The sequence below is a fragment of the Peromyscus leucopus genome, chromosome 6, assembly GCF_004664715.2.
Source record: "Peromyscus leucopus breed LL Stock chromosome 6, UCI_PerLeu_2.1, whole genome shotgun sequence".
NCBI lineage: Eukaryota > Metazoa > Chordata > Mammalia > Rodentia > Cricetidae > Peromyscus > Peromyscus leucopus.
Window position 1 is genome coordinate 16,896,881 of NC_051068.1, and position 26,257 is coordinate 16,923,137.

At 42.0% G+C, this 26,257-nt stretch overlaps 1 pseudogene; it reads left to right on the forward strand.

Annotated features, from left to right (window-relative positions):
- Positions 1–26,257, forward strand: part of LOC114688135 — a 48,021-nt pseudogene that overhangs the window by 11,374 nt on the left and 10,390 nt on the right.

Genomic DNA, 26,257 nt, shown 5'->3' on the forward strand with positions numbered 1-26,257 from the left:
TGAATTACGCCTCAATTAAAAAAAAAAGTAGCCCCAAATAAGAAGCAGCTCTGAAAAAGAAAATATAACTTAAGATATTTGAAAAAAACAAGGTGAATACAGGTTCAAAAATAATTAAGATACATTTTCTTAAGGCTACCTAGAATTAGGCTTTAAAGAATTCTACCATTTCAAGTTTACCACTAGTTATTAGATACCTATTTACAAACAAGATGTTCACCTTTTTTGTTCCTTTATCAAGAGAAAAATCTACCTTCAGACTATGAGGATGGTGATGGGGAGGGACTAGAAAACAAGATTCAAACAATCCCATACAAATATCACATTTTTCAAATGGAAGAACTCCAAACTGCACTAGAAGTTCCAATCACTAAGACACTTTCCATTGAAATGATTTAAGTACAACTACATGGCACCAAGGTTTAGGCCTAATATAGGCCTGACAACCAAGTCCTTGTTTTCTGGAAGAAAGGCCTCAAAAGTCCCACTCAATTCCACACAACAATACTTCAAAGATCAATTAGGTTTTCCTTTCCTTAATATTTTTGTTTTTGACTTCTAATCTTAAAGACTAGATTAAAACTTAGCTCATTTCCCAGAAGGCATTGCTTCCCTTTGCTCTATGAAAGAGTCCACCAAGACCTCTTCCTCAAAACCATCTAGCCCCCAGCCTCTAGCCTGTGCTTGTGATGCATCTTTCTCAACATCCTGAAAAGGTAATGTAGGTAAAATATGCTCATAAACATTAAAACTAGTTGTTAGAAAGACGTAACTAGCTTTATAATTTAAGTTTTAAAACATAAATACTTTCAGCATGATCTGCACTGACAATGATTGTCGAAGCCTAGAATTCAACATTTACAAATTCTCATTCACACACAAAACACACTATTATCACACAACTTGTGTCTTGAGAGAATCTTCTGCTTTTTAAATCTTTGGCCTCCCAGTCAATCCCAAGTTCAACCAACTTTTCCGAGTTCTGGTAGTTACCTGCACCACTGAGGCATTGCCACAAGACTTCTTCTCTTTTGAAACATCCTTTTTCTATAGATATTAGGATAGCTATGCCAGCTTGTTTCTTCTGTGGTATATGTTGGTGTGGGATTATCTATTGCTTGATTTTTCATGGATGTGTTTAGCTTCTTTGGGTTGAATTTTCCCTTCTAGGGCTTTCTGTAGGGCTGGGTTTGTAGACAGGTATTGATTAAATCTGGTTTTATCCTGGAATATTTTGTTTACTCCGCCTATGGTGATTAAGAGTTTTGCTGGGTATAATAGTCTGGGTTGGTATCCGTGGTCTCTTAGTGTCTGCATGAGATTTGTCCATGATCTTCTAGCTTTCATAGTCTCTATTGAGTAGTCTGGTGTTATTCTGATGGGTTTACCTTTATATGTTACTTGGTCTTTTTCCTTTGCGGCTCTTAATATTTTTTCTTTGTTCTATGTGTTTAGTGTTTTGATTATTATGTGGCAAGGGGACTTTTTTTTTTTTGGATCCAGCCTATTCGGTGTTCTGTAAGCTTCTTGTATCTTCATAGGTATTTCTTTCTTTAGGTTAGGAAAGTTTTCTTCTATGATTTTGTTGAATATATTTTCTGTGCCTTTGAATTGGTATTCTTCTCCTTCTTCTATCCCTATTATTCTTAGGTTTAGTCTTTTCATGGTGTCCCAAATTTCCTGGACGTTTTGTGTTACGACTTTTTCGTCTTTAGTGTTTTCTTTGACTGACGAATCTATTTTCTCTATCGTGTCTTCAGTGTCAGAGATTCTCTGTCCTATCTCTTGCAATCGGTTGGTTATGCTTGTTTCTGTAGTTCCTGTTCGTTTTGTCAGGATTTCTATTTCCAGCATTCCCTCAGCATGTGTTTTCTTTATTATCTCAAATTCATTTTTCAGATCTTGGAATGTTTCTTTCATCTGTTTAATTGCTTTTTCTTGGCTTGATTTGATTTCTTCCCATTTTTTTGTTCGTTTTTTTCTTCCATTTCTTTAAGGGAGTTTTTTATTTCCTCTTTAATGGAGTTTTTCATTTCCTCTTTAAGGGAAGTTTTTATTTCCTTTTTAAGAGAGTTTTTATTTCCTCTTTAAGGAAAGTTTTTATTTCCTCTTTAAGGTAGTTTTTCATTTCCTCTTTAAGGAAAGTTTTTATTTCCTCATTGAGGGAATGTTTTATTTCTTCTTTAAGGGCCTCTATCATCTTCTTAAAGTCATTTTTAGGGTTGATTTCTTCTGTTTCTTCTGTCATGGTATGTTTAGGTCTTGCAGGTGTAGAATCACTAGGTTCTGATGTTGCCATATAGGTCTTTATGTTGTTGCCTATATTTTTGCACTGGCGTTTACTCCTTTGTGCGGTGCAGGTGGTGTCTGTGTCTGTGTCTGAGAGTGCCTCTCTTGTTCTAATTTTTAGTCTTGGTTTAGTAGGGGTTCTTGGTTAAATTGGTGCTATTGGGCTGTTTCTTCAGGGACAGCTGATTTCAGTCGGTGAATTATATACTTCTGATTCTGGTGATCTGGTTTGGTGGCTGGGTAGCTCTTTCTTCTGTGTTCCCAGGTCACATTTTGTTCATTTGTCAACTCCTCAGCTGATCTTCAGACTTCAAACTGTAGGCATCTGAATCCTCTCCCAGATGGGTTTCAGCTGAGCAGGGTAGTCTCACCAACACCTCCAAGTTGTTGGGTTTCACAGGATCAGCAGTTGGGCCCTGGGTTGTCCCCAGACGGAGTGTCCAGACTCGCCCTGGTTCCGACCCACGGAGATAGCCTCTTCCCCAGGTGTTGGGGCTAGGGGTGTCCCCGTTCCAAGCTGCGTCTTCCCCTCTCCATCCCCGGACCTGTCCACCCCTGTGGCCCGCTGCCACAGGCCCACCTGAGTCCACTTGTCTCCGTCGCAGGGCCTGTATGTCCCTGTCAGCTGCCACTGGGTCTGTCTGCCTCTGCGGGAGGCCAACGGGCCTGTATGTCTCTGCCGGCTACCACCCCGGGCCTACCTACCTCTGCTTGTCACTGCTGCCGGGCCCATCCACCTCTGCGAGCTGCCACCGGGCCTGTATGTCTCTGCCGGTTGCCGCTGGGCCTGTATGTCCCTGTCGGCCACTGCCACCGGGCCTGTCCACCTCCGAGAGTTGCCAACCTGCGTCCGCCTGTCTCCGCCGCGTGGCCTGTCTACTTATGTGGGCCGCCGCTGGGCCTGAATGTCCCTGTCCGCTGCTGCCCCCGGACCCGTCTACCTCCGCAGGCCGCTGCCACAGGCCTACCTGTGTCTGCTTGTCTCCGCCATCTTGAATCTCTCCTTTTTTTTTTTTAAGAATTTTTTTTAAACTTTATTTTATGTGCATTGGTGTGAGGGTGTCAGATCCCCTGGAACTGGAATTACAGACAGTTGTGAGCTGCCATGTGGGTGCTGGGAATTGAACCCGGGTCCTCTGGAAGAGCAGCCAGTGCTCTTAACTGCTGGGCCATATCTTCTTTTTTTTAATTTAATGAAAAAAGGAGATATTGAGAGCTGCTGGTAGCAAATGGTCGTAGGAGTAACAACAGGGGACCAATAATGTTCAAAAGGCCAACCTAAGAGAAATAAGGGCTCTGGTAGAGGACTAAGCCGTCACTCTAGACGTGTTGAGGTTATGGCCTTTTGAATGAATTGGCTGTTTCTTGTTGTAAACTTCTTATGCAATAACACCTATGATGTCTTTCCATTACCATGCATATTCATAAAAATGTCATATCATGATTATATCTCAATATGATGAGCACATGTATCTGTGGGCGTTCAGGAGGATGACTTTTCATTTAGTTGTATAATTTTTATATATAGAAAATATACTAGGATATTTTCATAGCCAGATCCATTGTTCCATGGGACTCTAGACAAAAACTGCTTTGTTCCTTTTGCTCAGACTAATGCAGAAAAATAATAATCTCTCCTCTAAGACAAACTGCATGAATTTAGCTCATTTTTATCTCAGAGTAAGTTCAAACTAGATTAAAGGCCCTTGTATAGAGATAAGTTTAAAACATTACAGTTATGCACAAGGTCAGAGTCGCAGGTGTCTACCAAGGTTACTAAGACCAAACACCCTAAGAAAAGCCTGCCAATTCTTTGCTTGCCAAGTCTGCTGATAAAAAGCTATGTCTCAGAGTTTGTCACACTGGGCAGTGTGCCCGTCCCTCTGGTCCTGTGACCTTGGAAACTACTATAGTAATGTACCATAGTAATGGCTGTGCTCCTTATTGTCTATTCTAGGATTATTCTATGAACTTGAGGGTGTTGGAACTTTTCTCAGGATTGCAAGGAGTCTCCTGTTGGAAATGTAAAAAGTCAGGCAAGAGAGGAGATAAGAAGGAGAGCTGAAAGGAAGCTGTAGATTTAGATAAGAGGTAGAAAAAAGAGAGAAGAGCAGAGAGATTAGAGGCAGAGTTGAAGCTTTCTTAGAACTATAAAGTGATGGACAGAAAGAGCATTGTGTGAATAGATTTATTGATATACCTTCAGATAAGTATATTGATTCATATATAAGTAGATTTCCCAGCTGGTTGTAGATTCTTCTGAGGACTCTGGGAGGTTATTTGGGGCTGGACCCCAATAGCTTTCATTACCTGGGCATCTGCAGGGTGTTCCTGGGTCAGCTGCTCAGCCTTCTGAGGACCAGTGCTAAAGAGCAGAAGGGCCAGGAGCTAGATCCTGCAGCTGGAGCCCCTTTCACACTGGCCTATATGAGCAGCAGTCACTAGGGGATTGCTGGGAGGAGCTGGAGCAGGACAGGGCCAGGCTGCTCTCCACTCCAGATCACCTTGTCATGCAAAGGTGTTCAACAGTGTTGCTGGGGCACGTGTAGACACTTAGCACCCTGCAGTGTGACCTTGACATAGTGGGCAGTAAAGGCTATGGGAAAAGGCTTCCCCAGAGCTAGACCAGGGCTCTGTGCATCTGGACTCTAGTGTACTCTTGCTGGTCTGGTTGCTCCTCTTACTATGTGACTTTTCTGAAAATGCTCCAGTGGATGATGGACCAAATCTTCCAGGAGGACTTCTCTGAGGATGAGGTGTTGCTAGCTGTGGGGTACCTATGGCAGATGTCTCAGCTCATCCTCCTCACCCAAAAGGCTGCAGATCCCTTACTCATGCATTCCAGGCTCCTTGCATCAGGGCCCCTCTATGAACATCCTAGAGCTGTCCATTTGGTGACCTTTGAACTCCCATCTTTGCTGGAGGCAGTTGGGAGCACTAGAGCATAAAACCAGATCCCTGAGTCACATGTTCATGCTCACTGCTATTCAGTGGAACCTGGGAAGTCTGGGGTCCTCCTGAACTGCTCTTGCATCCTGGGATGGTGAGGTGGAAAGTTTGGATGTTTTTCAGAGCTGGTGTGACCACAGTTATCTGCCCTGAACACCTTGGAGAGAGCATATTGGTCTCTGCCAATCTGAAATCTGAGCCCAGTCAAGGCTAACTCCAAGGCAGCCCCTGTGAGTCTGTAGTGGCCTGCTTACAGGGAGGCAGAAAACTGTACTGGCCATGACCCATTAGGGTCCTTCCTAGTCAGAAGCAGGGCCATGTCCTGTGTCACTGGGGCTTTGGACACTTCAGGATAAGCTTTGCATACTTTTGTTTTAGTACACTAGCTGCTCTGTAGAGCCCCTGCCCTACATCTAAAGCTGGCTAAGGGGTGGAGTCTTAGGCAATGATTAAGCAGTGTGTGGCTAAGCTGTTTGATCCTTGCAAACCTGAAGCTCATTGCTAGGAGGTGGAACCTGCAAACCATGACTCATCCCTCATTTGTACAGGGCCACTTGTGCTGCTCCAGTCTCAATTTGTCAATGACCCTCCAACAGTCTGCTCCTCTCCATCACTCTGCTTTCCATTTCTCACCTCACCTCGACCTGAACACTCAGCTTTTCTTTCAGGAAAGCACTGCTGCCATTAGATTGTATAATAGTTCATTTTATTATTCCAAAACCTCCCAGAAGATTGAAGAAAATGTTCTTTGCTTGGCCATTACTGTGCAAGTCAGGCATAGAGCCACATTTATGAATTACCACTCCCTGGAGGTTGTCAGGAATATCATTGGTTTGAGGCTTAGTGGTGGCACCTAAGGACTGTCCAAAGGCCACTGGTTATCTTGGCTTCATCAGCCTTTGCAGGATATGTTGGATGAGCTGTAGACACTGAGTCAAGAAGTCCAGCACATTCAGTCCTTGCCCTGTGGGGACATCAAGGGACTACATGGTCCTCTTTCTCAGTCATAGGCTGATCTCTGACTGAATGCATGGCATCACATGTTTTGGGATCTGAGATCAGTGAAAAACACCAGAGAGAGCTGGCCAAGGGGTGGCTGTGACTGGCATCCCCTCAGTCTGCAGGGCATCCTGTTAGATTGCCATGGCCTGGGAGGGAAGTGCTGCAGGTTCTGAGTCTGGGTGTAACACTCTGAGTGAGGTCTGTTGTTGGAGCCCATGGTTGAGTGGCAGCATTGGCAACCTGAATCAGATCTGAGATTAGAAACCTGAAGCCAAGGTTCAGGGAACCAGAGGGACAGGAGGAATCTGAGGAGAGCAATGGCGTGGGACACTGGAGCCAGCTGTGGGACCCTGGACTAGAGTCAAGTGAGCTTAGTTAATCAAGGGTCAGCTACCACCTGCAGCATCAACATTGTCTCTGCCAACAGTGTGGAGGTCTGGACTTCTTTGCTGGAAGGGTTTCTCCTGTGCTGCATTTCAACACCTTCCCCCTACAAATTCCTCAGCTACCACTGAAGACTCAGAGCTCTGGCTGCTGGCTGCCTATACTGTGGTGAACAACATTCAGTCCAGCCCTCATCTCTCATTCCTCAAGCTCACATCAATGTCCATGTTGGAGATGAACTGTGAGGCAATGTCCTTGCAGCTGTAGTGGACTGCAGAGGCAGACATTTCTGCATCCTAGTACCAATCATGTTCACTGTGTGTGTGTGTGTGTGTGTGTGTGTGTGTGTGTGTGTGTGTGTGTAGGTGCCAGCTGGAGAGGCATGCTGCATCGATGTCATGGTCACCACTCCCACAGACTTTCTTGGAAATGACAATAATCAGGTGGGTCACCTAGTGCTCCAAGCCTCCTCTAGCTCCTTAGCCTGGTGCTAAAACACTTATTTGGGGGTTTTGTTGCTTTGTTTTGCACAAGTCCTCACTATGTAGTTCTGGCTGGTCTGGACATCACTATATAGACAAGGCCAGCCTTGAACTCAGATCTGCCTGGCTCTGCCTCCTGAATGCTGGGATTAATGGCATACACTTCCATGCCTGGCTTACCTGCTTTCTTTGCATGATACAGAGATGACCTCGTTGCCAAATGCAGTGTTGCATTGGTTGGATCATGCAGCTATAATCAAGCCAATGGTCTTGTAGTTGGCCTTGATAGGTTGTGGCTGTACCTGCACTCTCTGAGACATGTCTGTCCTCATTGTATGTCTGAGAACACAGACACTCTCAGCTTGTGCTACTGGTGAACATTTGTCCTTGCTTCCTGGCACATGTCTGCACTGTCCTGGTTGCCAAAGTGGGATCTAGTTCTTCTGGGTTCTTCTTCCTCCAGCCATCTCCAGCCCCCACTCCCACCCCCATCCCAGGTGTGTCCCAGTCTCACCTTGGACAGAGTCATATATCAGAATCGGTCTACGGCTAGGAGTGTCTCAGGTCCTAGATGGCCTTCCAGCTGTCCCTTTTGGATCCTAGTGGCTGTCACTGTGGGTACCCCCATCCCCAAAGAAACAGAATCTGGACAGATTTGAACCCCAGGCCTTCTTGGACCTATAAGTGATCTTGGGTACCTGGAGAGCAAGGGCCCCAGGGTGGCCAGGCCTTGTATGCTCACTTTCCCCTAAGATGATGATGAGGTTTTTGGCTGGTGTTTAAACAGGCTTCCACTTTTTGGCAACATCCAGGGCCTCTGCTGCCTTTTGGTTGCAGAAAGCTGGGTTCTTCTCCTCCACTAGTCAGCAGGGAGAAAAGAGGTAGGTGTCAGCGGGAAGTGTGTGTTTGTGAGTGGGTACAAGAAGGTAGGGTGCCTCCTTACCTTGGATGGCCCCAAAGGACAGCTGTAGCCTGAAGCCCTGCAGCAACAGTACTCACGCTCCCTGCATGGACAGAGCTGGTGGAGGGATGGCAGTAGACGAGGAGTTGGGACTTGAATAGTTCTTGCTTGAAAAGTTCAGTGTCCCTCCCTAATCCTCAGGTCCACCCTAACCCCAACCCTCCTGCTCTGGAAAGGAAGCCTTGCTGCATGGAAAGAAGTGGCAGGGTATGGCCTGGCTAGCCTAGCCTGGTCCAGGACTCCTGACAAATGCTATGGTTTCCTCTCCCCCTTCAGGGCAAGAGGCAGGGAACTGCTTTCCTTTGTGAGGATCTTGTGTCCTGAGCTGCTAGGACCACTGAGCTTTCTGCTCATCTATCCTTCTTGGTGCAGAGAGCCAGATGGACCTGGATATACTCTATAGACCAGACTGGCCTTGTACTCAGAGATTCAAGTGCCTCTGCTGCCTAAGTACCAGTATTACGGGCTTCACCCACCACCACCTCACTATGAAAGCTATTGTAATAAATTCCCTATCATCTATCTATCTATCTATCTATCTATCTATCTATCTATCTATCATCTATCTATCTATCTATCTATCTATCATCTATCTATCTATCTATCTATCTATCTATCTATACATGTATACATACATACATACATACATACATACATACATATATATGGAGAGAGAGGGAGAGAGAGAGAGAGACATTCATTTATGTATGTTCTGTTTCTCTAAGAACTCTAACATCTCAGGAAAAAAAAACAGCACTGTTTTCAACTTAGCCAGTGCCTTAGTTTGGACTATTGTTATGAAAAAACATGGAAGAAAAGCAGCTTATAGAAGAAAGGATTCACATCATGTTAAACTTCCATTAAGCAATCAGTTGCTGAGAAATGTCAGGGTTCAATTTGAAGAAGGGCAGGAACCTGGAGGCAGGAACTGAAGCAGAAGCTATGGAAGGGTGCTGCTTATTGGCTTGCACCTCTTATCTTTTTCAGCCTGCTTTCTTCTAGAACCCAGGACCAATAGCTCAGGGATGACACTTTCCTATTGATCTGGTCTCTAAAAATTAAACCATTAATCAAGACAATATTCTACAGACTTCACTATACTACAGGCCAGTCTTAGGAAGGTATTTTCTCAATTAGGATTCCCTCTTCTTAGATATGGATTTGCTACTCCTGGAAGTAAGGTCTTTGGTCTTAGTTACATTTCTACAGCTTTAGTAAAACACCACAACCAAGGAGACTTATAGAAGGAAGTGTTTCTTTGGATCTTAGAGATACAGAATTATTAGAGTCCTTCACAATCACAGCAGAGAAGCAGGACTGCTGGTAGGCAGCACAACTAAAACAGGAAGCTGAGACCGAGGTTCTTGTCTTGGACAGCAAACATGAAGCAGAGAGAGTGCACTGGAAACGCTTCATGGGTTTTGAAACCCTAAGTTCCAACCAATGACGTACTTCCTCCAGGAAGGTCAAACCACATAAACCACCAAACAGTGTCAAGAACAGGGTATCAAATATTGAGATGCCTGGAATATGAGTGGTATGCCATTCAAACTACCACAATGAAAGACTTCCTCCTTTTCATCTCCACCAAAGGACAATGAAAACAATCAATAATCAATCAATGATCAACAATTTAATGCTATTCACTCAGAGTTCCTTTTGGCAGCTTCTCAGCTCTCATTTTTCTTTCTAATGTGTCCTTGAAACTTTGCAATATATATGCAGTTAGAATCATATTTATGTAAGATGCAAAGAATCTAGATTATCCATTCTATACAGAGACTTCTTGTAACAGGACTGAGTTTGCATTGTTAAGCATGAAGAAACTAAAGCTGGTGCTTAGCTGGTTTCAGCATTATTTATTCATTTATAAGTAGAGTTGTGCACACATATTCAGGAAGTCTCTTTTCATCATTTAAACCCGTGTGGAAATACTCACACAAACACACCTAGAGATTCCAGTGTTTCTGTGAGTGTGTGGTATGTGTGTGTGTGTGTGTGTGTGTGTGTGTGTGTGTGAGAGAGAGAGAGAGAGAGAGAGAGAGAGAGAGAGAGAGAGAGAGAGACAGACAGACAGAGACAGAGACAGATATAAGACACAGAGAGAGGGATAGAGAGAGAGAGAGAAAGAATAAGATAAAACACAAATTTAATCAGTTTAACAATAAATATTGGCCAAAGGTTTGATATATATCTTAGGTTTAAGAGGACTCTTACAGAGTACCTGAGTACCCTATCACCCAAGTCTGATGTTCCATAACTACCTGAATTCTATGTTCCATGTCATCTGATAACCTTTTCTAGTGCTACTGGTAACAGGTTGGGGCCCTAGCCACCCCCCCCTTTTAGTTAGCTATTGCCTTGCTTGGTGACCTTGACCAGATGTCTTCCCTATGCTGATTCCCTGCCAGTTTCCTTCCTCCTGAATGCTCACTGGAGGTTCTTTGTTTGTGTATCCTGCATTTGGTGTAAACAACTTAGATGTAAGAATATAGAACATCAGTAGCAAACTTCTGCTCTCCAGGGTTCTGCCATTGTACTGTAAGCCTGTATTTAAGGTTTCCTCCTTCTTTCAATAAACAGCATTGGGCATTCTGCTGAGACTAATGACCCGCTGTTATTGTCTCTGTTTTTTGATCCACAACCCTATGCTCGGACATGGTGAATGGGTGGTGATAGCGTGGACGTTACCACTACAGTAACAGGCACACAGTTACTCATAGGGCCACACGCGCGTGCGCACACACACACACACACACAAACACACACACACACACACACACACACACCATTAAAAGTAAAAATAAAACATTATTCATTGCAATGAGATCATTTAAAGTTTTCCCATTTTATTATAATATATTATATTCACCATACTATTAAAAACATGTTTATAACACTCTTAGCCCTTTCACAGTCTCATATAATTTTTATAGCATCTTTTGTTTTCTCACAATTCTGTAATTCACATTTTCTTTATATTGAGTTTATGATGTCAAATATGATTGAAACTATGTCAAGTAACAGAGCATTCTGTTTTTGCCTTGTGGTCTTACCCATTTCTATTGTTCAAATTCTCATTGAGAATTTTCAGGAGGTATTTGGGGAAGATACATCAGCAGGTTCCATGAGCAACCATGCATAAGGTTGAAGAGTCTGATAAAATGAGTGTTGCCAGTGATGACAACTATGGCTGGCAGAGTGAAAAGATCTGTCTGGAGAAAGGTCCTACCATAAGGGGAAGTTTTTAATAGTCATCAAATAAATGACAACTGACATCAATTCCCTGATTTAAAACAGCTTTAAATAACATCACAGAAGTATTAAGATACATTATGTTATTACAACGTGGGAGAAGTTTCTTAAACCATTCTTTAACTATACATATACATAAACATTTATATATACACACATACAGATATATACATATGCATACATATATATCATATGCATGTATAAATATATACATGTAGTACTGAAATGCTCCTACTAAAGCCCTTGATCCCAGAATATTACCTGTTATATTTTTTACCTTCCCTATCTCTGGTCCATAGGCCACACATGATATCTGGTTTGTTGAAATTATTAATTTTTGAAGAGATGATTTAGAAATGATGCTTTGATTTAATATTCAAAATTCTGGAGGATAAAGTCCTGGGCCAGTGTCTACAAACTGTGCTATGTTTGTCCAAAAACAATATTGTTGGTTTGAACTCCTATGATAGATAAATCTTATTAAATGCTTAGCATTGGTGTAAATATTAAATGACACAGGATCCACTACAGCGAACACATTAATATTATAAATAGGCTAGCACATCCCCAAGTCAATAGACACCACATTCAGGGGTAGGTAAAGAGTCCACACAGTCATTCACTGTGCACTGTGGAGATGGGGGTCATAGATGGCTTTCCATGGCTTGATAATATTTGTTTGATTGATTTGAGGAAATGTACAGAAAAAACTATTTTATCTGAATTGAAGGGAAACTAAGTTTTGCTGCTTACTGGGGCTGGTGCATGGCCTCTGTTTAATTACATCTTCACAAGCTTTCTGTTTTCCTTCATTGCCTAAGTGTGGCTGTCCTGAAACTTGCTCTGTAGATCAGGCTGGCCTCAAACTCACAGATCTACCAGCCTCTGCTTTCCCATTGCTGGGATTAAAGGTGTGCCCCACCACACCTGGCTCTAAGCTTTTCTTTAGTTCCTTTGCACAAGTTGGAAACTTAGCTGAGTGGGATCTTGCCCTGATGTCACCACTCCCTTTATTCCTTTTTTTTTTCCTTCGAGACAGGGTTTCTCTGTGTAGCTTTGCGCCTTTCCTGGATCTCGCTCTGTAGACCAGGCTGGCCTCAAACTCACAGAGATCCGCCTGCCTCTGCTTCCCTTCTTAATACATCTATCTCCTTGAACACAGAATTTAGCTCTATTCCACTTCCTGGTGCTCTTTTCCTTCTCAAAATTTTTGTTTTGTAATTTACCCTGGTCAACTTGGTCCCTTTCATTTTAAATCTTCATTAGAGTCTATATTAGGCCATTTGGAGATTTTTCTGCCAATGGAATTAATCCAAAACTTTTTATTTTAGCCTCAGGAAGACTCTTTGGACAAGGGGGAAAGACAGCCATTCTCTTCACCAAAGTATCACAAGAACAATTTCTAGACAACATACTAAAACTCTTCTCTGAAACCTCTTGAGCCAGCTCCTGACATTTCAAATCATTATCAGCACTGTTGTCTTCCATGCTCCTACTAGTATGTCCCATTAAACAGGGCTTAAACCATTCTACTGCTTTCCAAATCCAAACTACCAAAGTCCAAATTCATCCAAACAAACACAGTCAGGCCTATCACAGCAATACCCCAGTCCTGGTACCAACTTCTGTCTTAGAGATTTTTAATGTTGTGAAGAGACACCATGACCACAGCAACTCTTAAAAAGAAAACATTTAATTGGGGTTGTTTGCTTACAGTTGAGGTTCCATCCATTATCATTAGGACAGGGAGCATGGATACATGAAGGCAGACATGGTGCTGGCTATATCTTGATCAGAAGGCCGCAGGAAGTCAACTAACTGTAACACTGAGTGAAGCTTGAGAAAAAGACCTCAAAACCTACACCCACAGTGACCCACTTCCTCCCATAAAGCCTAACGTCCACATCTCTTATAGTGCCACTCCTTTTGGGGGCCATTTTCTTTCAAACCACCACACCCATTGAATCAACTAAGCAGGACTCACATAGGCTCACATTGACAGAAGAGGCAAGCACAGGGTTTCTATATGACTTCACCAGGAAGTCTGCATATATGTTATGGCTGTTATCTTCATGTTTTTGTGTTATAATTTTTTTTTACATGTGCTTGAATTGGGTTTCAATGTATTGAATTGAGAAATTTGCATTTATATTCTTAGGGGATTTAGTCTATAATTTTATGTTGGGTCTTTGTGTTGTTTTGGTATCAGGGTAAATGTGGCTTAGTAAAGACTCATGAAATGTTCCTTCAGTTGCCAATTTGAGGAGCATTGGCATTGCTTTCTTTTTTAAGGTCTGGTATCATTCTGGACTGAGTCCATCTGACAGAATTCCATTTCCCCCAGCATAAATGAACCACCATTATCATCCAATATCAATTACCTAAGAAGCAAAATAAACTAGCTTATAATGAAGAACTTCAACAAGTTTAACAAAATTCTCATAGGCCTGTTGGCTCTGTTGGACTGTCCTGAGGGGATATGACTTACATCCTATCTAGTGTTTACACTTGAATGTGCTTTGACATAGTATTCTGTAATTTCTTAAAACATCCTCTCAATTTGTAGACTTCACTGCATTATGTATGTGCTCATAATAATCCAGATGTGGTTATGCTGTTAATTAAAAGCATCTGCAACATCAGTGTCCAGGATGATGATCTCTAAACACTCTTCAATAAGGTAGCTATTTGCCAGCAGTTTGGGTATGAGATTGATTAGCTCTTTCTAAATGAAAAAAGATGATAAGGACAGCAGTCATCAATCATGATCAACTGTTGAAGAATGAATTCAAAGTTGTTTGTGCCATGTTTTGGCCCATGCCTTTAATCCCAGAACTCAGGAGTTAAAATGCAGGCATATCTCTGTGAGTTCAAGTTGGGCTACATAGTGAGATCCTGTATCTGAAAGTTGTTGTTTGTAAATATCTAATATAAGATACAGGGACTCAAAATTAAAGAATTTAGAACACTTGCTAAATGTTTTTCATGTGAATAGTAAAATGATAATCACTTTTAAGTCATACTGAAGGAACATCTCCCAAAAAGCCTGAACAGAGAAATAAGAAGCATGTCAGGTTCAAAGAAGATTAAGATTTTCGTAGTGAATTACTCTAGTTGTTCCTACCTACCCTAATTAAAATAAATAAAAGTAAAAAGTTTGGTATTCTTAAAAGTATTAAGGAAATCGGCCGGGCGGTGGTGGCGCACGCCTTTAATCCCAGCACTCGGGAGGCAGAGCCAGGCGGATCTCTGTGAGTTCGAGGCCAGCCTGGGCTACCAAGTGAGCTCCAGGAAAGGCGCAAAGCTACGCAGAGAAACCCTGTCTCGGGAAAAAAAGTATTAAGGAAATCAAGTGCAAATAGTTATTTTGTTTTAAAATTTGTTTCTTAATATTATGGAAAGTCAGAAGTAAGTATTTCAAAGCAATTCCAACTATGATAATATATCAAAAATGTTGCTTATTGAGAGCAGCTCCTATTTTGGCTTGCGTGCATTTATTACAGCTTAAGAAGTTCTTCTAAGTCCCTATCCTGAAAGGCATTCTCTTAGCAACCCTCAGGAGCAGCCTGAGAGTTGGACTCTCAAATCCCCTATCTGGCACCAGAACCAGGAAAAGGCAGGGAGACAATTAAGGAGACTATCTGCAAGAAGGGTGGTGGTCCCCTGGGAGGTCAGCCCCAAGAAGCACCATCTGGAAGCATTCCAGAGAGACACTCTGCACTGGGGACTGTAGAGAGAGTGCTCACTGGTTGGATGCTGCAGAGCCTTTGAAAGGGTGAGTAGTCTGTTTTCTTGAGCCTCCTTTAAGCATTCTCTTTGTATAGTTTCTTCCCTCAGAATGGGTCCAACGGAATCTAGGAAGAGTGCTTACCCTGTAATAACGGATCCCAAAGAAGACAACCCAAGAGGAGACTGATAAATCAGGCATAGGAAAATGAACCTCTGAAAGGGAAACTGACTTGGAGGAGGAAGCAACAGAGTATCATAATCCCAAATGTCCCCCTCCACGAGAAACATAAAGAGAAACAAAGGAACCTCTGAGTCTCCTTGACTTTATAGGTCAGATTCAGCGACCCACAATGGCACGCAGAGATTTTATACCCTCCCTTCATGAGAGAATCCCGCTGCTATTTCCTTTGGGACATAAAAAAGAGGCAGCAAGGTACTACTGTAAGGATTTGATCCTTAATTACGTCATCAGCCTTCACCAGCTTCCCAGACTAAATAGAAGGTGAGCCCTCTGTGGGCTCTCTATCCCCTCTCCTCTCTGCTCCTTCCTCCCTTCGGCTCTCCCCTCTCTCCCTCCCCCCTCTTTTGTGTCTGTCTCTGTCTCTGTCTCTGTCTCTGTCTCTGTCTCTCTCTCTCTCTCTCTCTCTCTCCCTCTCTCTCCCCCCCCAATAAAGCTCTAAAAAGGTAACCATGGCTATGATTGTTTTAATCAGCACGCTGCTCCGACTGCATGGTCGCTGTGGGCGGCGACCAGCCACGAGGGGCAGCGCCGCGGCATAACCAACAACTACAATCTTATTGGGCTTCCTCTGCTCTACCTAACTATAAATCACTCCACGTGACCGCCTGAGAACGTAAATAAAACTGGTGGGGTTTGCCACAACAATCAGAGCTTCCAGCAAAATGATTCACAGGAAACAAAAGGGTTAACTTTCAAACTGCTTGTTCTCTGGAGCTGGAACCGCTCTTCATTTAAATAACAAAACAAGCTTCCCTAAGGGGCTATTGGAAAGCATTGGTTGGCATTGGCTACACTGGCCCAGACACTTAAGCTGGTTTGAAAACTCAAGAAAAGATTCCCTAACTCTCAGACCCAGCACCCCCCCTCCTCCCCCTCCCCCTCCTCTCTCCCCCCTCCCTTCTTCCCCTCTCCTCCCCCCCTCCCCCTCCTCCCTTCCTTTCTCTGTGGGGCGTTTACCCACCACCCCCACAGTTCCCCAGAGTTTTCTTGAGTGTGAGCAGCAGGAAATATTAGATAGAAGGATTTATTGCGGAGAATCTTGCGGAGATAAACAGAAAATAAAGGATAGCCTGGAGAGGGCCTGGAACCTATTCCAATGGCCGGACTGTCTCTGCCCCAGGGTTTTTATAGAGATGCCAAGGGGTGGAGCAAAAGACCTCCTCCCCCAGCACAGCCAAGTGCAGACCATCTCAGACACCTGCACTCAGGCCCATGGTCCTAGTCAGTCTCTATGTGGACCTGCTGGGTAAAGCCACAAGGAACCAGAAAACGGCCTCCCACACCTCTCCCCCTGCTCCTCTCCCCCGTCCCTTCTTTCCCCTCTGTCTCCCCTCTCTCCCTCTCCCTCTCTCCTTCCCTTTCCCTATCTCCTCCCATCCCCTGCCCTCCCCTCCCCTCCTCTCCTCTCTCTTTCTGGGTTAATTGTTACGACAGAGCTGTTTATTTACAAAAATCATGGCCCTGTCCAGTAACTTCCGGTTAACTCATTCAAACCAAGTCCCTGGGGGAAGGGACGCTTTCCCTATGAGTTGGAAAATTCTAAAGGTCTTTCGGTTTGATTGGAGATGTCCTCAGAACTGAAAAACCTTGCTGCATAGATGCTTACTCTCTTTGCATTTCCGCCTTTTTCTTCCAACTCTGACTGCCTGTCTGCATCTCCAACATTCCCTCCGCCCCCCTCCCGTCCCAGGTGGCTGGCTGGCCTAAACAGGCACCCTGCTGCTGCAGCCACTTAAGTTAAACTCTCCAGTTCTCATCAGCTCTAGAAATCTTTCCTCTTAACAATTTAAAAATAAAATTTCTCCCCTCTTCACTCATGGAACAGCTATTTTTGTTTCTTTACTGATTCATGATTAAGAGTCTTTGTTTCCATACTAAAAGAATTTCAACTCAAGCTTATTATTTTTAAGGCTAAATCTAGCAGGATGAAACATAAAGTTCTAAATTTATAGAGACAACTAACTTATAAATTGTTAAAAATAGGTTCACTAAAGTTGTAAACTATTAAAGATAACTAAACAATACAACTTAATGATTAATCATCTAGCTACTAACTTATAAACTGTTAAGGATAAGTTTACGTAATTTATAAACTATTAAAAATAATTAAAAACACAATGTAATGACTAGTCATCTACCCAGTAACTTAAACTATAAACTGTTAAGGATAAGTTTTACTTAAGTTATAGTCAATTAAAGATAAATAAAAGGATACATTTTGTTGCTTAATCATACTGGAAATGATCATATTCTCTATTCAAATCTATATCTATAAACATGCTAAATATTGATATGGTCAATTCCTTTCTTAGTTTCCTGGCATTTAAGAATGTTTAAGCTTCTCTCTACAGATAAAACTATGCCATGCCTTAATTGCTACCAGGGCTCTATTTTAATTATATATACTTTGGAATCAATCGCCTTGCTTTGATAAAAAAGGCAGAGTCTACCAAATTTACAGAAAAATTTTAGACCTAAATTTAACAGCCAAAGGCCTATACTGTTCCTTATGACAACTAAAATCTGTAGTCACTGCCTCCAGTAAAGCTGTGGTTATATGTAACAAACATCCTTCCCAAAGCTTCACCTGCCTTCTCAACTTCTCTCATTGAACAAAAATCAAGTAATTGGCCTCATTTCCTTGGGTTAATGCCAATTCTGAGAACAAGTTGTCTTGCTACCAGATCCCAAATAAAAAATAAGCTCACCATACAGGTTTCAAAGTAACTTATTCTCTTACAATGACTTCCCTCAATAATCAATCACTTATGTTTCTTGGCAAGTTAAGAAAATGTTTTAGGATGTAAAGTTTTTGTAAGGACATTAAGGTTTGAATAAGTGATTTATGGGTCTGAGATGTAAGATAAAAATAAAAGACTTAAGATATGGGGATATATAAAGGCTTAAATGTGAAAAATGCTTTGGGACAAGTTGTTTGGATATGTAAATGCAAGTTATGAGGGTCTGAGGATGAAAAGGCTTCGATGATGATGGGAAAAAGTGATTTGAGATGTATAAGGAAATGAAACATGTTTCAGATTTCTTTCTCTTGCTATTCTGCTGTTATATTGAGACTCCAAAGGTTCCTAGTTTTAACATTAATTAATAAAATTCTGATAAACTATTACTCTAGCACTACTACCATTATCACAGCCACAGGCTTGGGATTTTAAATTCTCTTTGGTTGTTTTTTTTTTTTTTAACTATGGATGCTTCTCATTATGTTGAGGGCATATGACTAGTCTACATTCATCCAATTTTTCTGGATAGAAAAAATGCTTTTAACCAAAATAAATTTTAGGTTTCCAAACTTTTATTACGACTCAAAATATGAGTCTCCTTGCCTCTTCTACAGCATAGATTTCAATACAGACTACATATAATAATGAACATATCTGAACTTTTTGTCTCTTTAAGAAGTTTCTTATAAGCTTCAGGAGTTCTAAACACACCAATGCCCGCAGGTCGAGACAGACTTCCGAAAAGTACTACCAAGCTGTGGTTTGTTTTCTCACCTGCCTATTTTTTTTTCTGGGGTAGTGGGGCCGGGGATTCCTCTCTCCCTGGCCTGGAATGCCCCTTTCTCATCTGCCAAAACCATGCACTTAAAAGTTCCAAATGTACACCTAAGTCCAAAATTTCCTCTTTAAACTTCCTTAATTTAAAGGAAATTTAAAGTTCTGCCCATTAATATATATTTGTTCCAGTAAATTCCTAACCATTGAAAAGGTTACATAGGCCCCATCATCTTCTCTGCCACAAGCTCACTGCAGCCCTGCACCCAGCCCTCCAGCTCACACTCCAGGGGCCCCCAATGCACTCTCCAGGCCATGTCCCAGCACTGACTGATCCATTTGCTGACTGCACCCTCCCAGAGCAGACCTTCCAAAGCTGCCTACACCTCTCACAGAGCCTGGACAAGTGAAACAGTCTGCTCTTGCTGGGCTTCCATGCATTCCAGCCTTCAGAAGGCCCGGCCTTGTGCCCCTGCCAGCATGGAGTAACCATGAGCAATTTCTACACCCCTTTGTCATTCTCCCCTGCTCCTATACTATAGAATTCCCCAGCTCAGTGACTGGACTGCCCTTAAAAATGTCCTATTACAATCATATAAATTCTGCCGATGAGCCGGGCGGTGGTGGCGCACACCTTTAATCCCACACTCGGGAGGCAGAGGCAGGCGGATCTCTGTGAGTTCAAGGCCAGCCTGGGCTACCAAGTGAGTTCCAGGAAAGGCGCAAAGCTATACAGAGAAACCCTGTCTCGAAAAAAAATAAAAAAATAAAATAAAATAAAAATAAATAAATAAATTCTGCCCATGGTCCTGTTATGTATATTTTATCAGACAGTCTCCATATGTACTTCTGACAATTGTTCTGTTATGAAAATCTTGCTGTGTATACTTTGAGACAAATTGGTACTGCCCCTTTTATAGCCAAATGGTTTACTATTGTTTAGTTACAAATTTGAGTTACGGGTCAACTTTAGCTACAGCCTTGGTGGTATAGATGCACACTGCTTTTCAGGTAACTCTTTATCTAAGAATGCTTCATTAAGCATTCTTAGTTACTCAAAACAAATTAATTAAAGATTAATATACAAAAGTGTATATTCTAAACAAAACTATTCTTTTTTGATAACTCAAACATAATATTTAGACACACTTAACAATATCATATCATACTATTATAGATTTTTATGTTACTCCTCTGCCCTTTCATGAGTCAAAATATTCTGGGATCATAAACAACTACACCTACAGGGTGTTTACACTAGTTCTCAGCTTGCCATCAATATAAATTATTCTTATTAATTTCAGAATTATTACAATATTGTTTGTCATTCTTCCAATCATCTTCAGACTTTCAAATTATCCACAGTACTCACAGCCCTTAGAGAGATTTACATGCTTCTTTTTTTATTAAAGAAAAAGGGGGAGGTTCCAGAGTCTGTGGGAGTATACAGCAGGTGATAACTAGTGTTGAGCAGGTCGATTCTTCAGAGAAATAACTCTCTGATGGGAAGCCCCACTTGGCAAGGCCGTGGGGTCACTGATTGCAAATGTCCTGTCGCTTCTGTCTGTAGTTTTTCTCATGTGCCACTCCATTTTTTCCCTAATAACAGCTGCCCGTGTTTCCTCCACTGCATGCAAGTATATCTCGTGAGTATATTCCATCTTATGGGCACATATATCTGTGGATGATTAGGAAGATGACTTCTTATTAAGCTGCATAATTTTGATGAATAAAAAATATATTAGGGTTTGCTTCATAACTTGATCTATTATTCTACGAGGACTGTAAGACACTTAAGCCCTGTTTTATATCACTAGCTCTGATTGGCATAAAGACAACAATAATTACTTCTCAGTTTTAAAACAAGCCACATACAATTAATTGATTCAAAGCCTCAAGAGCAAAATGAAGCTAGACTGAATGTCTTTGTAAATGGATCTTAAGTTAAAACTTTACAGATATGCACAAGGACAGAGTTGCAGATGTCTAACCAAGGTTATTAGCACAAAGCATCACAAGGTTCTATGCCAATTCTTCCCTTGCTCAAAGTCTGGCTGATAAAGACCTGACTCCCTGTGCAGTTCTCTCAGCAGTTTGTCTCACCAGGCATTGTGCTCCCAGTCTCAGGTCACAGTCTTACAGCAGGAACCTTGAAATCAGGCGTTGCCATGGTTACTCATCCCCCTCAGATGTGGCCTTTCCCCAAGAGGGAAAGCCTCAGAGAACCACTGCCCACAACAATAAAAATGCCACATATGCCATTACCTATATCTCTGATAAGACCAGACACTATGTAATTTGGGTTGGCTATAGTGGAGACAACATTTTCCTTACCTTATCTGGGCCATGCAGACAGGTGGATCCAGCAAGTACCTGGCCACAGGTCCTGAGATTGCCCCTACTGTGAAAACTGGAGAGAAAATGGGCTTCGTACTGGATACCAAGACTGCTGGGAAGGAGAAAGTGGCCTGCATGATTCTGAATGTCACAGAGGCTGAGGTTGATGTCATCGAAAATGAAGATGGCACCTATGACATTTTCTACACTGCTGCCAAGCCAGGCACCTATGGGATCCACGTGCTCTTCTGTGGTGTTGATATTCCCAACAGCTTCTTCACAGTCATGGCCACTGATAGAGAAGTCATAGCCATGGAGCAGGCCCAGGTAAATGCATGTCCTTTAGGTACTAGGTGACTGAAGAGGCCTATGTTCCAGTAAGTGCATGGCCTAGGCTTTAATCTTTTTGAATGCCTGATTTCTATAGGGAAAGGGGGCTGGCTAAAGAAACCCACCCTGACCCTGGAGCCCAGAACTAGGGCAAGATGGCTCAGATAAGGCCAGTGAAAGAAACACAGTTTGGCTCAAATCAGAGCCATCTCTGCCCCTGACCAACTGACTTGTGAATCCAACCAATCACAAAGCAGGACAGTAGAATCCTGGCCCTAGGGCCCAGGGCCAGGGAAAGAAACACAACCTGCATTTGGGACCTGAGCCAGAAAACACTTTATCCCCAAATCCAGAACCAAGGAAACATGCCTTGACTCTGAAACTAGTGCCAAAATAATATTCTTGGTCCCTAGAATCAGAGTCAGTGAAAGAAATGTGTCCTGACGGTAGAGGTAGTGTCAAAAAGCCAAGAAAGGCCAGTGAAAGAAACACAGTTTGGCCCTGAAATCAGGGTCATCTCTGTCCCTAGCCCACAAACCTGGCCAATCCCTGGGCAGAAAAAAACAACCAATCATGGGTTGACTCCACCCCTAGGACATCCTATATAAACCACACTGCCTGCTCAGTTGTGAGCTATTCTCTCCACCCTGGTAGAGGCAGCTACTCTCCTAGATTCCTCCTTCCCAAATAAATCTCTCTCTCAAAAGAGTTTTGGGTATGAAGACCTTCATTCACTGGTGCACGGAAGAACCTTGCTGAGACAACCCATAGTGGATTGAGCAAGGGGGAGCTGAACAGAAGAACATTGCTGAGATGTCCCTCAGTGGACAGAGCAAGAGAGAGCTGAAAAAGTAACACTTTTCTCCTGAGTGGGAGGATATTGCTACATTTTTGCAATTTCTTAGGCTAGAGAAGCAGAGCTCTGCTAGGAAGTCCCCTTAAGGGGGGGGGGGTGACCAAAGCTCAGCTGTAAAGGCTCTCCAAGAGAGAAGCAAGATTGCTATATCCTGGGGGGAGACCAGCCCCCATCACACCAGGTATAGCTTGACTTTCCTGAACAGTCAGGATACCCTGCATTTCCTGAACAGTCAGGATACCCTTCCCTGCTGAAGCAGTTCCAGGCCTGACTTTAATGAGAAGTCAGAATAATTTCCCTTCCAGGTTTGGGTTGCTTCTTTGCAGTTCCAGCCATCAGAGCTGTGCTAAACAGCTTTAGGTGTCTGGGACACCTTCAGGGCAGAGCTGCTCTGAGCAGCTTGAGGTGTCCAGGATACCTCACCCTCCAGGGCTGAACTGTCTCCTTGCAGCTTCAGCCATCAGAGCTGTCCGAAGAAGGAAGCTCAAGGTGTTGCTTTCCCTTTCCCCAGAATTGCAAAACTCACGTTTTGGTGTCAAAATCTGGGACCAGATCTACAGAGTTGCAACAAATTTACTTAAAATTTCATTTGCTGTCAGGAAAGGAGAAATCACAGAAGAGGTGTATATGTCTCTGGGAAGAAAGCTACACCTGAGATCATGGACAACAAAGATAGCACGGTCACTGTCAGATATGCCCACACTGAAGTCAGGCTTCACAAGATGCACATCAAATACATGGGCAGCCACATCCCTGAAAGCCCTCTCCTGCTCTGTGTGAACTACATAATAGTGGGAGCCTTTCTGCATATGGTCCAGGCCTTGTGTATGGAGTAGCCAACAAAAAATGCCTCATTTACCCATTGTCACAGAAGATGCAGGAGAAGGTGGTTTGAATTTTGCTACAGAAGGACTGACCCTCAAAAGTAGATATCAGCTGCATTGACAACAAAGATGGGACATGTACAGTGACCTACGTGCCCACCCTGCCTGGTGACTACAGCACCCTGCTCAAGTATAATGACAAGCACAAGCTACTCACATGTGAAGCTAGGATCTGTTGTTCAAATTTCTAAAGGTCTTTAAATAAAAATCTGATAGTTGATATTGGGGTGAAAGTTGAAAGATCAAGGAAGCAGAGCAAGCCACAGCCACCACCTCTTACCAACTCCTCAGCTTGAAAGAGCTCCAGCTGAGAGAGCTTACTTAGTCAAAAAGCCTTCAGCTAAAAGAGGCTTCCTCAGCCAAAAGCACCTCTAGTCATAAAGCCCCTATTTCCTGTATCCTTATGCCTTATGTAACTTTCTCCACCCACCCATCACTTCCTGGGATTAAAGGCATGTGTGGTTCCCAGTGCTGGGATTAAAGGTGTGTTCCAACACTGCCTGGCTCTGTTCTCTCTCCCAGACTGAGTCAATCTCATATAGCCTTTAAATTCACAAAGATCCAGATGGATCTCTAACCCCCTCCCCAAGTGCTAGCATTAAAGCTGTGTGCCACCATTCTCTGGCCTCTATGTTTAATCTAGCGGCTTGTTCTGTTTTCTGATCTTTAGGCAAATTTATTAGAATACACAATGTATCACTACATTTCCCCTTTTTTTTGTCTAAAATAATAAAGGAACATTATAACTAACATAAGAAAAACTAGATACAATAAGTACAGTAAGTATATACCATATATACAATCAATAATTACATTAACAATATCTAGACTATTGACATTTGACAGATTCAGAGAAAATACTCCATTATTTATCCTATTTGGTGAATCCAAAGTGTTGTACCTAATTTACTTTCTACTCTTCTTACACTTCTTTATATACTAATTAGTTGGTAATAATAACTTTCAAGGACTAGAAATTTGCATTACATTGTTAAATGAACTATATATTTACAATACCTTGAACAAGTTTAGAAATATATATACAGTATATTCTAATAAAATCAATCTCAAATTTGTATCAATATACAAAATTTGTATACAACATACAAAAATCCAATCCAATGTAAAATATTTAAAACTAGTAGTTGCTTTTTTTTATTTGTTTGTTTTTTGTTTTTTGGAGACAGGGTTTCTTTGTGTAGCATTGCGCCTTTCCTGGAACTCGCTTTGTAGACCAGGTTGGCCTCGAACTCACAGAGATCTGCCTACCTCTGCCTCTCTCTGCCTCTGCCTCCTGAGTGCTGGGATTAAAGGCATGGGCCACAACTGCCCAACCCATTAGTTGCTTTTTAAAAGTAGATTCAACCTTTTTATCTTATCATATTCATATTTTCTTTTCACAGTAGATTCAATAATCTACTCTTTTATGCTATCATTTTTTAGAGTAGATTCAATAATCTACCTTTTTATATATATCCTCTTTTTTTCCTTTCCTTTTCTTTTTTTCAAACAAGAACCCTGAATCTAATTTCCTTTGTTCAGCCATTTCCTGACTATTAACAATAACAACTTCTAATCAACCATCCTAAACAATGACAAATATCCATAACTTATTGAATGACCAAAAACCACCCACCCCACCTCTTGCAAATGTGGGTGTCATGTTCTTTAAATTACTTCCAGCTGTCTGGGGGCAAAGGCATTTTTAGGGGATCCTGAAAAGACATATTTTGAGTTAATTGTCAAGTCTTAGGAGAGGTAGCTGTATCATTGTTGTCCAGTCTCTGTATAATGCAAAAGTACAGGGCTTGTCTCAAGTTCTGGGCTAGAGTAGTCTGAGAAGCTGTATCATCTCAGCTAGCCATCTCAATATTGTCCTGAGCAGTTTATAGTCCAAAGCCAATCTTTTGGTGGTGTTTGTCAGTTTGGTGGTGTTATCATAGTCCTGAGGGAATCATCATTGAAGGGTCCCATCATCTTTTTGGAGAGTTCAAAGTCATGATTAGGCATGGTCATGGTTCACTATAGAAAATCTTTTTCTTGGGACAAGTTTTATGCATGATTTATTGTTTTTCTTCAGTTGTCTCATTTGTCCAGTGGTCTTCAGATTCCTTAGCCTCCATTCTCCTGAAAGACAAAAACAAAACCCTTCCCCAACCCTAACTTTGGGGAGGTTCCTAATCTAATTTTTATCAATTTTGATTTATAGTTCCTCCGATTTTTTGTTCTCTTCTATAGCTGTTTTATCATCCATAGCTGCATAGTTTTTTTTTTTTTTTTTTTTTTTTTTTTTTACAATAGGCATTAGGTTCTTTAATTGCTCTGGGAAGAAGTTTCTTCCCGGATGATAGGAAAGGACTAAACGGATTTGACATGGGAGGTTCTTCAAGAGGCTTCTCAGGGCATTTGCCAATGGCAAAGGCAAGGGATTACTTCATCCCTTGTTAATCTACATTCATCAGTACAGTGTCTACCTTTGCCAAACCTTCTGCATAATCTAGAGTGACGGGGAGTTCTATTGGGATTATTCCTTGAAAAAACATTATTTTTAGGAGTGCCTTGTTTACAGTCCCTTTTTAGGTGACCTTGTTTACTGCATTTGAAACATTTGACATTACTATTTTTCTTTAAACCTCTGGAAATCACCTCTCCTACCCAAGCATTATCACAGTCACGAGATTCAATATTTATTGTATCTTGGATCCATTTCTACAAGGGTGCTGATCTTGCCTTTAATGACCTAATTACCCTTTTGCATTGTTCATTGGCATTTTCAAAAGCCAGAGATTCAATTATTATCTGTTCAGCTTCTGAATTTGTTATCATCCTATTCACTGCTGAAGTCAGTCTTTGTAAGAAATCAGTGAAGGTTTCTTTTGGGCCCTGTATAACTTTTGTAAATGACTCAATTTTCTTTCCTACTTCTTTAATTCTTCCCCAAGCATTCAAGGCTGCTTCATGCAGTGTAAAGTCAGGGTGTGGTCATCATATAAATAATTGTCTTTGTATATCATCATAATCACCTTCTGCAAGAAGTTGATCT